Below are 14389 nucleotides of genomic sequence, written 5' to 3'. Positions count from 1 at the left end.
CAGGCTCCACTACAACTTTGTATATCCATTTGGATTTGTCCTATATTTTTCATCTTTCTCCATCTGAAACAACCAAACCATTTAGGCTAAAACTGCTCTCTTTTTTCCCTTAATAAAAATACATCCTTCACACCCTGGGTACTTTTCCTTGTTAAAAATACATCTTACTTTCCTTGCAAAGTTTTTTTCATCATCCTTATTATTTTTAACAGTTTTAATGACATCTATCCTTATGGATTTAACCATTAGCAACCTCTCTACTATAGAGAAAACTAGAAAGGTAACAATTGTGAACTGTCTCACATGCAAGCATTCTGTAGCAACCTAGCAAATTTTGTGAATATAATATCTCACAGTTTTTATAGGTACAGTTGACCTATGAACGCCATGGGTTTGAACTGTGTGGGTCCACTTATATGCAGATTTTTTTTCAATAAATACAGCACAGTACTGTAAATGTGTTTTCTCTTTTGACTCCTTAACATTTTCTTTTCTTTTGATTACTTTAGTGTAAGACTACAGCATATAATATACATAACGTACCAAATGTGTGTTAATTTGACTATGTTATTGGAAAGGCTGCCATTCAAGAGTAGGCTAATAGTCAAGTTTTGAGGGAAAGGTCAAAAGTTACCCACAGATTTTTGACTGTATCGGGGTAGGAACCACTTAACCCCTGTATTGTTCAAGGGTCAACTGTATACTCTTCCTCATGATACAAATGCTCAGTGTGGCAAAGAGAACATCTTTATTAATAGACCCAAATATATTTGGCTTCTATATGCCATATAAAAAGAAATGCCAAAAGTATATACGCTTTTGTTTCCATACTTTGTCTTACTTAGAAATAATCTAGATATTCGATGACTATCTGTTACTTGTCTTAGCATAGTTCTAAGATTTCAAGTTACCAAAAAGATCTTGGGAACAATTTTGAGGCAGACATACTATAACACCAAACAAGGCTAACTATCATTTCAAGTTATTTCCCCGCTGACTACTTTTATAGTACATGTGTGTTAGGTGAGTATCACAAAAAGCAAAAACCTATAAAGTTAAATGAATTTTTTTGTTTTTGTTTTACTGGTGTTTTTGTTATACATGAAGTAATGGATATCAAATAATTCATTGTTTTTAAGCAATTGATTTTTATTGCATTTTACATGCACATTGTTTCCTTGGGTTGAATTTACTATTTCATAATCTTAAATATACAGTAAACGAGATATTAGCTTATTTGGCTAGTAAGCCCAAATAGAATAAAAATGTTGATGATTCATAAGACATAGCTTTTAAAAAAATTAAATCAGCAATATTAAACAAGTCTTCGTTGCCAAAGATTTATCTAAATTACATGAACTTGAAAAGTATTTGAGTTAGTTTCTGTATTCCTGGAAGTGTTAGGAACATGTAACTTATATAAGTGCTCATTTATCTCTAAATCAATTTGAATAGAACTCCTTTAAGGGGTTTTATGTATTAATTCATTAATACTGTCCAGAGGTAAGAAAATATCACATATGCATAACACATATTTATGGAGATGCATAGTCATATGAACACACAGAGAGTACAACTTTCTATACTAAAATTTTAGTACACTTTTGCTTTATATTTTTAATTTAAGGGAATATTGAAAGTGGTAAAAGATAAAAGAAAAGCACAGGTCATGATGGGAAAAGAGAGACTTTAGAAGAGCCAGACTGGAGAGATCTTCTTTTTCCCAAAGAGTTCATTGACGTTCCATATATTTTCCTTGGTAAAATCATACCAACAAGAAGTAGGTGAACAAAATTTGTGGGTTGCATACTCAGTAGGAGTTCAACAAAGGGGTTTCAGTCAAGTGAAAAGTTCTTATGGGAGTAGCAGGACCAGAGAGAATGATGAGGTCTCACAAAGAGCCAGGGCCAATTTTCCAGTCCAGAAATTGCAAAGTGAAACCACACTCAAGACAAAGAACCAGGAAAAATCACTAAGTCCAGGAAGTTAAGGAGTAATCCCCACTCAAGACAGAAAGTCAGGAAGAGAAGGATTTCAAACCAGCAGATACCTTTCAAGAAAGAAGCCTGAGCCTCCAACCCAGGTTCTGCTTGCCTGGAAATGTATTCAATAATGTTAACCATAAAATATTTTTTTTTAATGAAATTCATTATTATTATTATTTTTGAGGTTTATTTATTTTTGAGACAGAGAGAGACAGAGCATGAATGGGGGAGGGTCAGAGAGAGGGAGACACAGAATCTGAAACAGGCTCCAGGCTCTGAGCGGTCAGCACAGAGCCCGACGCGGGGCTCGGACTCACGGACTGTGAGATCATGACCTGAGCCGAAGTCGGCTGCTTAACCGACTGAGCCACCCAGGCGCCCCAAGAAATTCATTCTTAAAGGACAAATATTTTATCTTAATAGAAATATTATTGTGAATGTGGTGCAAAATTTGAAGGGAATCCCAAATGTAGAATTCAAAATAGAGTTCTAAATCCCACCTTTGTAACACAAGATCTTTTCATAACATAAATCTCTCTAGTTCACTTTCCTTTTCAAGGGTCTCTGGGGGCTTCCTATCACAACTGCAGTATGATGCAAAGTCCTCCCATGTTCTACAAATGCCTGTGCTTGCCTCCTGAATCCTCTCTTCCCACTCCCTCCCTATTGCTTGCTCTTCTAGTGGTACAAGAATTTTTATAGCTCCTTGAACTTGTCAAGCTTGTTCTTGCCTCAGGGCTTTTATCCTTGTTTTCTCTGCCTAAAGTGCTCTTTCCCCCAGACTTTCCATGGCACTTTTCCCCATTATTCAAGTCTCTGCTCAGTGTTACCCTCAGGCCCCACCTTCACCCTCTGTTTACTTACCTACCTTGGTTTTCTTCATAATATTTACAACTCTGAAATTACCCGGCTAGTGAATTAATTGTATCACTTTCCATTATAATGTATAGTCCAAAAGTGTTGGGGTGTTTTCGCTTCTGTGTCCTGAGCACTTAGAACAGAATCCGGCACATAGCAAGTGCTTAGTATATGTATTTTGAAAAGAAAGAAATGGTTAATGAATGATTTTGCACTTAGTGACTCCTGCATTAATTTAGAAGAATTAATTCTAGTAAGAGTATTAATTTTCCATTTTGAGTTATAGTTACATTTCATGCATTCATATATTTAAGTTTTCTCAAGGAAACTTATATTATAGCCTGGATATTTTCTGGTAATATTACTTAATAGAGAAAAAAGAACGATAGCATTGAAGTCCATTGTCATCAGAAAATATCAAAATGTATGAAGCTTTTTTCCTGTAAGATTAAGGAATTCATATTTACAATTCAGATGGATTATTTAATGTTCCTTAAGTAAAGGAAGGCTCAAGTTTGTCTTAGGTCGAAAAATATTAGTTAATATCAGTCCAGAGAACAACTGTTTGCTCAAATTCACACAGGATTATAATTAAAGGTCACAGGAAACCTCGTTTACTTTTACTCCTACTTGAAATGAAGGAAATGTCTTAAATTAGGTGGTCTTCTCATATAATTAACAATCTCTAAAACCCCATTTCTTGCAATCAACCTATTATATATATTTTTTATATTTTATATTGTTATTGTATTTATATATATAAATGCATGTTTACATAAATGCATTATCTGAGGTCATACTCACATGTACTGTATACAGTCATTTTCTTCTTTATATTATTTTGCTTGTCTTTCCCCCTGTTCAAACAGTTCCTGCTTCGTAACTGATGTTAATAAATGTGGCTGTGTGTGTATTTGTTACACCCATTCACACGCACACAAACATGCACACATATACACACATCCCTGTGCATATCATATTCAAATAGGAGAAAAACAAAGACAAAGTGAGAAAGAAGTAGCCTGCAAAAAAAAAAAAATTACCTATAAATAAACAGGGATAACATTTACAGTGAATATTTTGTCAGCAGCCATGAAAGTAAAAAAAGAGTAGGATGAAATATGTAAAGTGTTGAAAGGAAAAAAAAAAAGCACCATCCTAGAATCCGGCAAAGTTCTCTTTCGAACGTGAAGTAGAAATAAACATTTTCTCAAACAAAATTCCTGGAAGAAATAAGCCACCGTAGCTTGGCCCCAGGATACAAGGTCAATCTACAAAAAAGTCAATTATTTTCTTACATATCAGCAATAAACATTTGGATTTTTTTTTTAATTTTTTTTTTCAACGTTTTTTATTTATTTTGGGACAGAGAGAGACAGAGCATGAATGGGGGAGGGGCAGAGAGAGAGGGAGACACAGACTCGGAAACAGGCTCCAGGCTCCGAGCCATCAGCCCAGAGCCCGACGCGGGGCTCGAACTCCCGGACTGCGAGATCGTGACCTGGCTGAAGTCGGACGCTTAACCGACTGCGCCACCCAGGCGCCCCAATAAACATTTGGATTTAAACTCACACACACACACACACACACACACACACACACACACACACTCCAGACCTTGGAAACAGCATTAACACTGAAACAATTCTACTGGATCAGTATGTGTGAAACTACAAAACTTCTTTGTTGAAGAATTTTAGAGATGATTTATTTTTTTTTATTTTTAAAAAAAAATTTTTTTAACGTTTATTTATTTTTGAGACAGAGAGAGACAGAGCATGAACGGGGGAGGGGCAGAGAGAGAGGGAGACACAGAATTGGAAGCAGGCTCCAGGCTCCGAGCCATCAGCCCAGAGCCGGACGCGGGGCTCGAACTCGCGGACCGCGAGATCGTGACCTGAGTTGAAGTCGGACGCTTAACTGACTGAGCCACCCAGGCGCCCCTAGAGATGATTTAAATAAATAAATGGAGAGATAATCCATGTTCATGGACTGGAAGACCCAATATTGCTAGTATGTCATTTCTTCCAAATCTATCAATAAATTCAACACAATTCCAATAAAGATCCTGGCAAGCTATTTCCTAGATATTTATTTTTGGGACAGAGAGAGACAGAGCATGAACGGGGGTGGGGCAGAGAGAGAGGGAGACACAGAATCGGAAACAGGCTCCAGGCTCTGAGCCATCAGCCCAGAGCCTGACGCGGGGCTCGAACTCACGGACCGCGAGATCGTGACCTGGCTGAAGTCGGATGCTTAACCGACTGCGCCACCCAGGCGCCCCTATCCTAGATATTGACAAACTGATTCGGGAGTTTACATGGAAAGACAAACAATTAGAATAGCCAACACAATATTGAAGGAAAAAAAAAAACAGAGCTAGAAGGTTATATTACCCAATTTTAAGACTTACTACAAAGCTGCCATAATAAAGATAACTTGGTATTGGTGAAAGAAAAGACATGCAGATCTATGGAACAAAATAGAGTCATGAAATTTACCACAAAAATATGACCAACTGCTTCTCAACAAATGTGCAATGGAGAAAGTATGGTCTTTTCAACAAATGGTAACTGAGCAATTAGACATCCGTAAGCAAAAGGATGAACTTACACAGAACCTTACACTATTTGCAAAAATTAACTCAAAATAAATTATATAAATTATAAATAATGTAAATTGCAAGACTACAAAATTTCTAGAAGAAAACATAGGAAGAAGAAATCTACATTACCTTGTGTCTGGTGTTGAATTTTAGATACAATATGAAACCCACAAGCCATGAGAAAAATACTGATGTTGGGCTTTATTAAACAGAGAAACTGCCTCTCCGGAAAAGATAATGTTAAGAAAAGGAGAAGACAAGCCACTAATTTGGAGAAAATACTGATAAAACACAGCTGATCAAGGATGTTTATCTAAAATATAGGCAGAATTCCTAAATTCAACAAACAAGAAAACAACCTAATTAAAAATGGGTAAAAGTTCTGAATGGACACCACAACAAAGACAAACAAGCATGTGAAAAGATGGTTCATATCATTATCATTAGGGAATTTTAAAATAATATAATGAAAAGATACCACTACATGCCTACTAGAGTGGCTAATATTTGAAACGCTGACAAAACCAATTGCTTGCAAGGATTCAGAGTAACTAGAACTTTCATTCCTGGCTTGTGGGAATGCAGAATGGCACAGCCATTTTGGAAGATAGTCTGTGTTTCTCACAAAGCTGAACACAGTCGTATCCCACAATCAAGCCTTCATGTTCCTAGGTATTTACCCAATTGAGTTGAAAATTTATTGTCCACAAAAAAACCTGCACATGAATTTTTATAGCAGCTCTATTCATAGTCACCCAAACTGGATGCAACCAAGATGCCCTTCAATAGGTGAATGGTTAAACAAACTGTCCTATATTCACACAATGGACTACTATTAATCAATAAAAAGGAAGGAGATATCAATTTAGGCAAAGACATGCATAAATCCTAAGTGCCTAGTACAGAGTAAAGAAGCCAGTCTGAAAAGGTTAGACAAGGTACGATTCCATTTATATAATATTTTTGAAAAGACAACACTATAGAGACAGTAAAATAATAGATGATTGCTAGGTGCTTGAGGAGGGAGGTTGAATAGGTTAAATAAAATGCATTTATTGGGCTGGTACAACTATTCTGTACGAAGTTATAATGGTGGATACGTGACACCTTTCATTATTTTCAAAAGCCATAGACTTTCCAGCATAAAGATAATGCTTACCAATAAAAAGATAAATAAATGGGCGGTTGGGGGATGTCAGGACAGAAGGAAAATTATGAAAACAACTCATACGTATTACAAAGTATGAAACAACTTCACTCAAGGGTAGGGGGTTGAAAGGTGTTAACCTAAGTAAATTTGAACACGAGTAGAGTTTGTAAGACCCAAACCAAAGGACCTGCACAAAAGCACTGCACTCTAGTTGTTAGTAAAGTTGTTTCCCACATGAATTTATTTACATGTATTTATTAACAACTTATTTATTATATGTATTTATTGACAATTCTGAAACCATTATATATGTATACCATAATTTAAAAAATTAATTAAATGTATGGTGAATGTTGAGAGTCAGATTTCTCACTGTTGGAATAGAATGTTACTGACAAAAAAGGTTGAGAGACTAGAACTGATCTTTACAGCCATGGATTCAAGCTGCAGAAATCAACATGAACTCATGTTTAGCTTAATATATATGTATATAAATATTTATAGATATGTGTATATACACAGGTTGACATACACACATATGTTTTTTGTCCTATCAGCTGAGAGGGCCTGGAAGCGATGGTAGTGACAAGTATACCTAATGCCCAGATTTAGGTTTCTGATATCAAACTCCAAAAAAAGGAACCTGTGCTCTGTGAAGAAATTGGTGACTCCAAGACTGAGTCAAGAAATATACAAGGTGAGCCTGGCGTATCTTGTAGTGACAGAAAGTAATGGATGGAGTTCACAAACAAACATCTGAGGAATGCATGTCAAAGGGACACGGGGACCAACCGAAAGAGCTCCCAGTGGCCAAAGCCGAAACGATTTGAGCAATTAAACATTAGATTATAACCCAATGCATAAAATACATATCCGTGAATCCATCCTGAGATAAACAAACAATTTTATATATACATAATGGGAGAGAATAGGCACATCTGGGCAAAAGAATTCCAAATTACTTTACATATATCCTTCCTCAAGGAGGTGGAACATAATTCTCTACTCAAGTATAGGTTGTGCATAGATAGTTTCTTTCAAAGAATACAGTATTAAAGTGGGAAAGAAGAGTAACTTTACAACAGAAAAACTTAAATGGTGTCTCTGTCAGGACATCATCATCAACATCAACAAGGATAAGTTACGTTGATAGAGCTATTAAAAAAATCACTTTTACAAAAACAGCAAAAATACAATCTACAAATTGAGAGAAAATATTTGTAAATCCCCTACATAGAAAAGGATTCATATCTCACTATAGTTACATATAGTATTTATTTACTAGAGTAAAATTTAGAGTATGCATTTGCTTATACTCTTAAAATAAAACATGAAACAGAAAGACAATAAAATATGCAAACAGAACACACACTATATCAGACAGGATATACAGATCACAAAAATGCATGTGAAGGATGCTCAACACCACTGGTTATCAGGGAAATGCAAATTAAAACCTCAAAAAAATGCCATAACACATTTTACAGAATGGCTAAAATCCAAAAATGTGAAAATACCCAGTGTAGGAGAGGGTGTGGAGCAACAGGAACTTTCATTCATTGTTGACTGTAATGAAAAAAAGGTATAGCCACTCCAGAGGACAGTGTTGGATGGCTTTGTTTGTATGACTTTCTGGAAAAGGTACAACCACAGGCACAGCAAAGAAAGACCATAGTTGGTAGGGAGTTGTAAAGGTGTTGCAGTTGACTACAAAGGAGACACACAGGAATATTTTAGGCTGATAGAACTGTTTTGTATGATCCTTGGATGGGAGATATATGACTATATTTATTTGTTCTGTGATCATAATCAACCAGGGAGATCACTGGCTGCCGAGAAGAGACAGGACTTTACAGGGAAGGGTGGAGGCAGAGGCAGCAGCCTTCCTGGCCCGGAGGTGCCAGATGATGCTAGCTCCACCCACAGCAGTAGCCATGGAGACCGGCCACAGGGAAGCGGTTTGGGGTGGATTTTGGAGTTTGATGGGACAGAAACCGGCGGGGGGTTGCGCGGGGCTTAAGGGCAAGAGAGGCATCAGTCGTGCCGGTAAAAAGTTTGCAACCTCTGGTATTGAGGAAAACGCGGAGCCCTGATTTAGTTTAGTTTAGTTTTAGTTGTTACCAGAATGTCAACTCTTGAACCGCTGAGTGGGTCCTGGGGAGAGTGGTTCTGGAGATGACTCAACTGTCAGTGGAATCAATGGCCAAGCCAGAACATCTCTCTGGAATCTCAGGGTTCTGGAATTTTGCTGAGGGTCCCGTCAAGAGTGAAAGCAGCTGGAAGGAAGTATGTGGAGCAGAACTGGGGAAGTTCTTGTACAAGCAAGTACCCATGTGGTGGTGACATGCCCAAGATGGCACACTTCCTCTTGTGCGACACCTCAGTTTGACCGTATGTGACCCCATTTATGAGTGAGCGACATCCATTCTCATTCAAGAACCAACGGCCAGATTCACACCTTTCCAAGTATGAGTCCTAAATTCCATTTTGATGCTTGAGCGACTTCATTAAGGCAATTCTGGGACAGATACGTGGTGGTTCATGTGCTGGAAGAGACATTCCCACTATAATCGCTGGAAGCTCCTTACCTGTTGTGGAATTAGCTCAGGATTATGTCCAGCTTTCTGTCCTCTTTCTACTCAGAGCACCCCTGACCTCAGCAAGGAAAGAGTCATATCTCTTGCTCCATTAAATGTCCCAAGCCTAGTACACGGGCATCTCAGGAGGGTCTTTCTGATAAATAATAGGATCCGACAGACACCATCACTTGAGCAATTAGGGGGAGAGGTCAAAATACCCAACGCCTTCCCTCCAGCAGAAGCTCGCATCCGTGTGGGGAGAGGGAGGACTTTGCTCCCATCACATGTGGACAATGTGGCACTGGCCCTAAGTCAGTAAAGGACCCCTGGGTTGGTTCATGGTGTCTGTAGTCAACCCAACACCACCTGGTCCTGATTTTCTGGAATAGTTCTGTCTAGATTATATTTCTTGGATATGCAGTGCTCCAGAAGTTAGCAGGGAGTCTGGTCACAGTAGGAGGTGGAATGAAGACATCATTGGCCCCAGTAGCATCCTCCGAAGCCACTACTAAGTTCTGGATCTTGCTCTTCAAAAGTGAAGGCCCATAAAAGTAGCAAGGCCATCTATGGCTGATACAAGGGGACAGAAGGAGCAGCCATTTCTCCTCCTTTTCCCTTTCTTTGTTACTGACTTCACCTCATCTCCAGCCTCCTCCAATCCTTACCCTTAAGCCTTACCTTTGCTCTAATTGACCCATACTGCTATCTCTAAATGACAGACTATACAAAGGTTCAATTTGTTCTCCTGTATACTCTTACATATGTTTAAAAATGTTCCTAAGAAGCTTCAAAGTAGGCCTTTGATCTTTGTGTCACTGCTTTTTGTGTCTAGTGTGAAGGGGGGGTCCAGTTGTATTTGATTTTCTCTATCTACACTCAGTTGTTTCAATGCAATTTATTAAAATTAAGACTATTAACAGAGTGTCCTCCAGCTCTACACTTGCAACTTTTTCATAAATGAAGGGGACGTGTGTGTGTGTGTGTGTGTGTGTGTGTGTGTGTTTCCAGGACTCATGGTTCAATGTCACTAGTCTCCTTGTCAGTCCCTGCACCCAAAGTACAAACTTGGTTACTGGAGCTGTCTTGTACTTCTTTCCATCTGGCAGAGTAATAGCTCTTGTCTTCTCGTTTTCTCGAGAATATCTTGACTCTGTTTGACTATTTGTATGCCTTTATATTTCAGAATCATCCATGGTATCATGTACACAAATATTCACACACAAAGCCCTTTCCTATTTTTAAATATGGGGTTGCAGTTAAGCTGCATTTTCTTCTTTGTGAGAACCAAAATGTTCACAGATTTGAATCTTTACATCCACGAATGTATTTTATTCAATATGTACAGAGGGGTTTGTGAATTTATCTAAATAACATTTGTATATTTTTAAATGCTTTTTTTCTGTGAAAGTCAATTTTTCTTGTTAAATGTATTCTAAGATACTCAACGATTTAGTATTACAGGTTACAAGTTATATTTTGTTCACTTTCATTTTCACACATTTGTTGCTGGCAGAAAGCAAAGTTCATTTTTTTGTGTATTGATCTTATAATTAGCAAACTTATGTACATGTTCACGGGTTGAATGGCTTAGCTTTCTTTTTTTTTTCCTTTTTGGATTTTCCTCGTACACAGTCTAATCATCTGTTTATCGTGAAAGCATTATTTCTTACTTTCCGATCCCTTTCCTTTTTGTTACTTCTGCTTCGTGTTACTGCACTGGCTGCTACTTCTACTACAGCATTGAATGGAAACGGCGACGGGGGCGCCTGGGTGGCTCAGTCTGGTGAGCGTCTGACTTTGGCTCAGGTCACGATCTCACGGTTTGTGAACTCGAGCCCCACATGGGACCCTCTGCTACTGTCAGCACGGCGCCCGCTTTGGATCCTCTGTGTCCCCTCTCTCTGCCTCTCTCCCACTCGTGGTCTCTCTCTCTTACAAAAATAAATAAAACATTAAAAAAAAAAAAAGAAATGGTGATAGCAGGAACCCTAGCTTAGTTCCCAAGTTCAAAGTAAAAGCTTTTCACTTTGCCTTGAAAGTTTGATATTTGCTATAGATTTTTGTACATATACTTTACCTAGTTTGTTAACATATTTTTAGGTTTGTAGGAGTTCATTTTAGAAGTTTTAGATTTACAGGAAAATTGCAGAAATAGTGAAGAAATTTCAATGTGTCCCAATCTCGGTCCCTCATATTACTGACATCTCGCATTAGTAAGGTACCTGTGTTATATCTGATGAACAACTGTTGATACAGAATTATTTACAAAAGTCCACACTTTATTCGGATTTCCTTGTGTTTCACTACATGTCTTTGTTCCTGTTCAGCGTCCCCTCCAGGACAACTTATTCCTTTTAATGACCGCATCTCTTTAGACTCCTCTTGGCTGTGCCAGTGTCCGAATGTCCTTGTTTTGATAACCTCAACAGTTTTTAGGAATACGGGTCAAGGGTTTTGTAGAATGTCTCAGTTAGGATTTGTCTGATAGTTTCCTCAATATTAGACATGGATTAGGTGTTTTGGGGAGGAAGACCAGAGAGGTGAAGCTCCATTCTTGTCACACCATATCCACGGTGCACGCTGTCAACATGATTTATCAGTAACGATGTTAGCTTGATGACAGAGTGTCGGATTTCTCCACAGTAAACTTATCCCTTTTTCCCTGTGCCACACTGTAATCTTTGGAAGAATTGTGGAGCCCCACGATGTGCCAGTCATCAAGATTAGGACTCTGAAGTGTGACTGTGGAAAACCCCACCCCACATAGGGGAGGCCTCACAGAATCCAGCTCCCCACACACTGGCAGCATTGGGCAGCCTTCAGCCATGGTGGTGAATGTTGGGCCTTCTTTTACTTGGGTTGAGGGATTTGTTCAGAGGGGCCTGGCTTGAGGTCAGCAAGGTGAGGGACCCAAGCCCTGCCAGAAGTCACTGGGAAGACTCTGCGCAAGGACTGAGTGGACTTCCCACCTCAGACAGAGGAGGGCCCCCAAACACCTGCTCATGCTTTCAGCCCTGGGAGGCCCTGGGCAGGGCTGATGGGCAGAAACTCTTGACTCCTACTCTTATTCTTTGGGAGTCTCGGAAAAATGGCGACTTTGGCCTGAGGGAGACATCTTCAGGCCAGCAGAGAAAGAAGGTTCAGGCCCTATCTGGAATAAACAGAAAAACCTTGAGGATGACTCAGGGTATTTACCAACCTAGAACACAGAGGGGTCCACAAAATCCACACCTGTCTATACTGTCAGCTCTAGGATGTTTGGGTAGAGGTAACTAGCTGTGGTGCATCCTGGCTTCCATCTTGGTTCCTGACCTTCATCTCAGGAGTCTAAGAGAAGAATATCCTCAAGGGGGAGAGGGATGGTGCAGAGTCAGGTCAGCAAAGGTAAGGATTCTGAGGAATAGGTGAAGGGACCTCTCACCACATAGAGTGTAACACAGTCCTGTCTCCCTCCTACAGTCAGTCTTGGAGGCCCCAGGGAGGGTCCCTGAATACATTTTCTGTCTTCCACTTTGGGAGTCGGAGAGATGTGAGACACTCTTTGAATGGGGCCTCATTGGATTAAGCAGACTAAGGGGTTGCAGCTGCACATAGATGAAGACCTAAGTGAAGGACAAAGGAGACATTTCTCCTCACAGAAACTCGCTCTGAGGTCATCTCTGAGAAGACTTGTGCATGGATTCCAGGCAGAAGACACCTCTGTCATAATTCTGACCCTGATTTCTTGTGAAAGCAGGAGCAGAGAAGTCCTGGATCTCCCTCATACAGGGTAGGAGATCCCCTAATTCCTCCCTTATAGTCCTCACCTTGACAAAGGAGATGAGTGCCTTGGCCTGAGAGACACATCCTTACCTCAGCAGAGGGAGGAGTGCAGACCTTGCCAGGAGGAAATACGGTGACCTTGAAGATGCGTAATGGGACTTCCCACTATGAATAGATGGGGTCCCACAGAAACTTTGCCCTGAACCTACTGTCTGCAATGTTTGGACCTGTAGTGGCCAGATGTACTGTTCTCTCACTTCTGTCAGTGATGAGTAGTATTTCAGAAAGGTGAGGCCTTGGCTGAGATGGCCACATTAAAGTTAGTAGAGAGGAGTGTGGCTGAGGCCTTGCCAGGTTTGAATATTAGTATTTTGAGGGAGAGTGGAGGGTACTGTACCACAGAACAAAGGAGGGCCTCACACAATTCAGTACTCCCTCCCAATGTTGGCTCCAATAGGCCCTGGGACATGGTGGCTATAAGCAGCAGCATCCGATTTGTCCAAGAGTATCCAGGAGAGGTGAGAACCTTGGTCAGAGGGGGCAAAATCAGGTCAGTAGAGGGAGGAAGCTCAAGCTCCTCCAGGAGTCAAGGTACGGGCTTTGAGTGAGGACTGGTGGAACCCACCACCCAGGAGTGATGAGCTTCAGTCTCACCTTGCCCAGGCTGACAGCTCTCAGAGGCCCTGAGACAAGGTGTATGCATGTGATGGACCCTCACTGCTGCCTGATCATCTCAAGAAAGTGAGTGCCTTGGTCTGAGGAGGACACACTCAAGCAAGCAGGGAAAGGAGGCCCAAGCAGTGCCAAGATTCAAGGTGAGGACTCTTGAGAGAGGACTCAGGGGAACTTTCAACATAGGGGGCTGCCAGGCACTGCCATGCCCCTGCTCTTAGCCCTGGCATGCTCCAGGCAGGAGTATCAAGCAGACTCATTCCTTACCTCTTCATGCATCATATGGACATGGAAATCTTGGCCTGAGGGACTCATCATTGGTTCTGTGAAAGAGAGTTCAGGCCCAGACAGGGCAAAAATATACATCTTAAAGGGGACTAAGGGCACCTGCTATCCTAGAACACAATGGGCCCCACAGAACTCAGTTCTAACATGCTCTCAGCCTGGGAAGTTGAGCCAGGCTTGGCCATGGGTGATGGGGGTGAGTTTTCCAGTTGTCCATCTGAGTGGGTGGGGGAGGGGGCTTGTCAGAGAAGTGTGATCTTATTGTGCAGGGGTCTGGCTCAGTACACAAGAGAAAAGAGTCCCAGGCCCTGCAAAGCATCAAGCTGATGACTAAGAGGGAAGATTTAGGGGACCTTCCACTCCACGTAGAGGGAGATCCAAGACTGCTTTGTCCCTTTTAGCCTTGTGAGGCCCCAAGCAGAGAAGCTGGGTGTGCTGTATCTGTACCTCCATCTTGGGAGGCTGAAAGTGGTGAGGTTCTCTCTGAGGGGTG

The sequence above is a fragment of the Lynx canadensis genome, chromosome X (genome assembly GCF_007474595.2).
Source record: "Lynx canadensis isolate LIC74 chromosome X, mLynCan4.pri.v2, whole genome shotgun sequence".
NCBI classification, from domain to species: Eukaryota; Metazoa; Chordata; class Mammalia; order Carnivora; family Felidae; genus Lynx; species Lynx canadensis.
The sequence above is the reverse complement of the archived record's forward strand: the minus strand, read 5'-3'. Positions refer to the sequence as shown.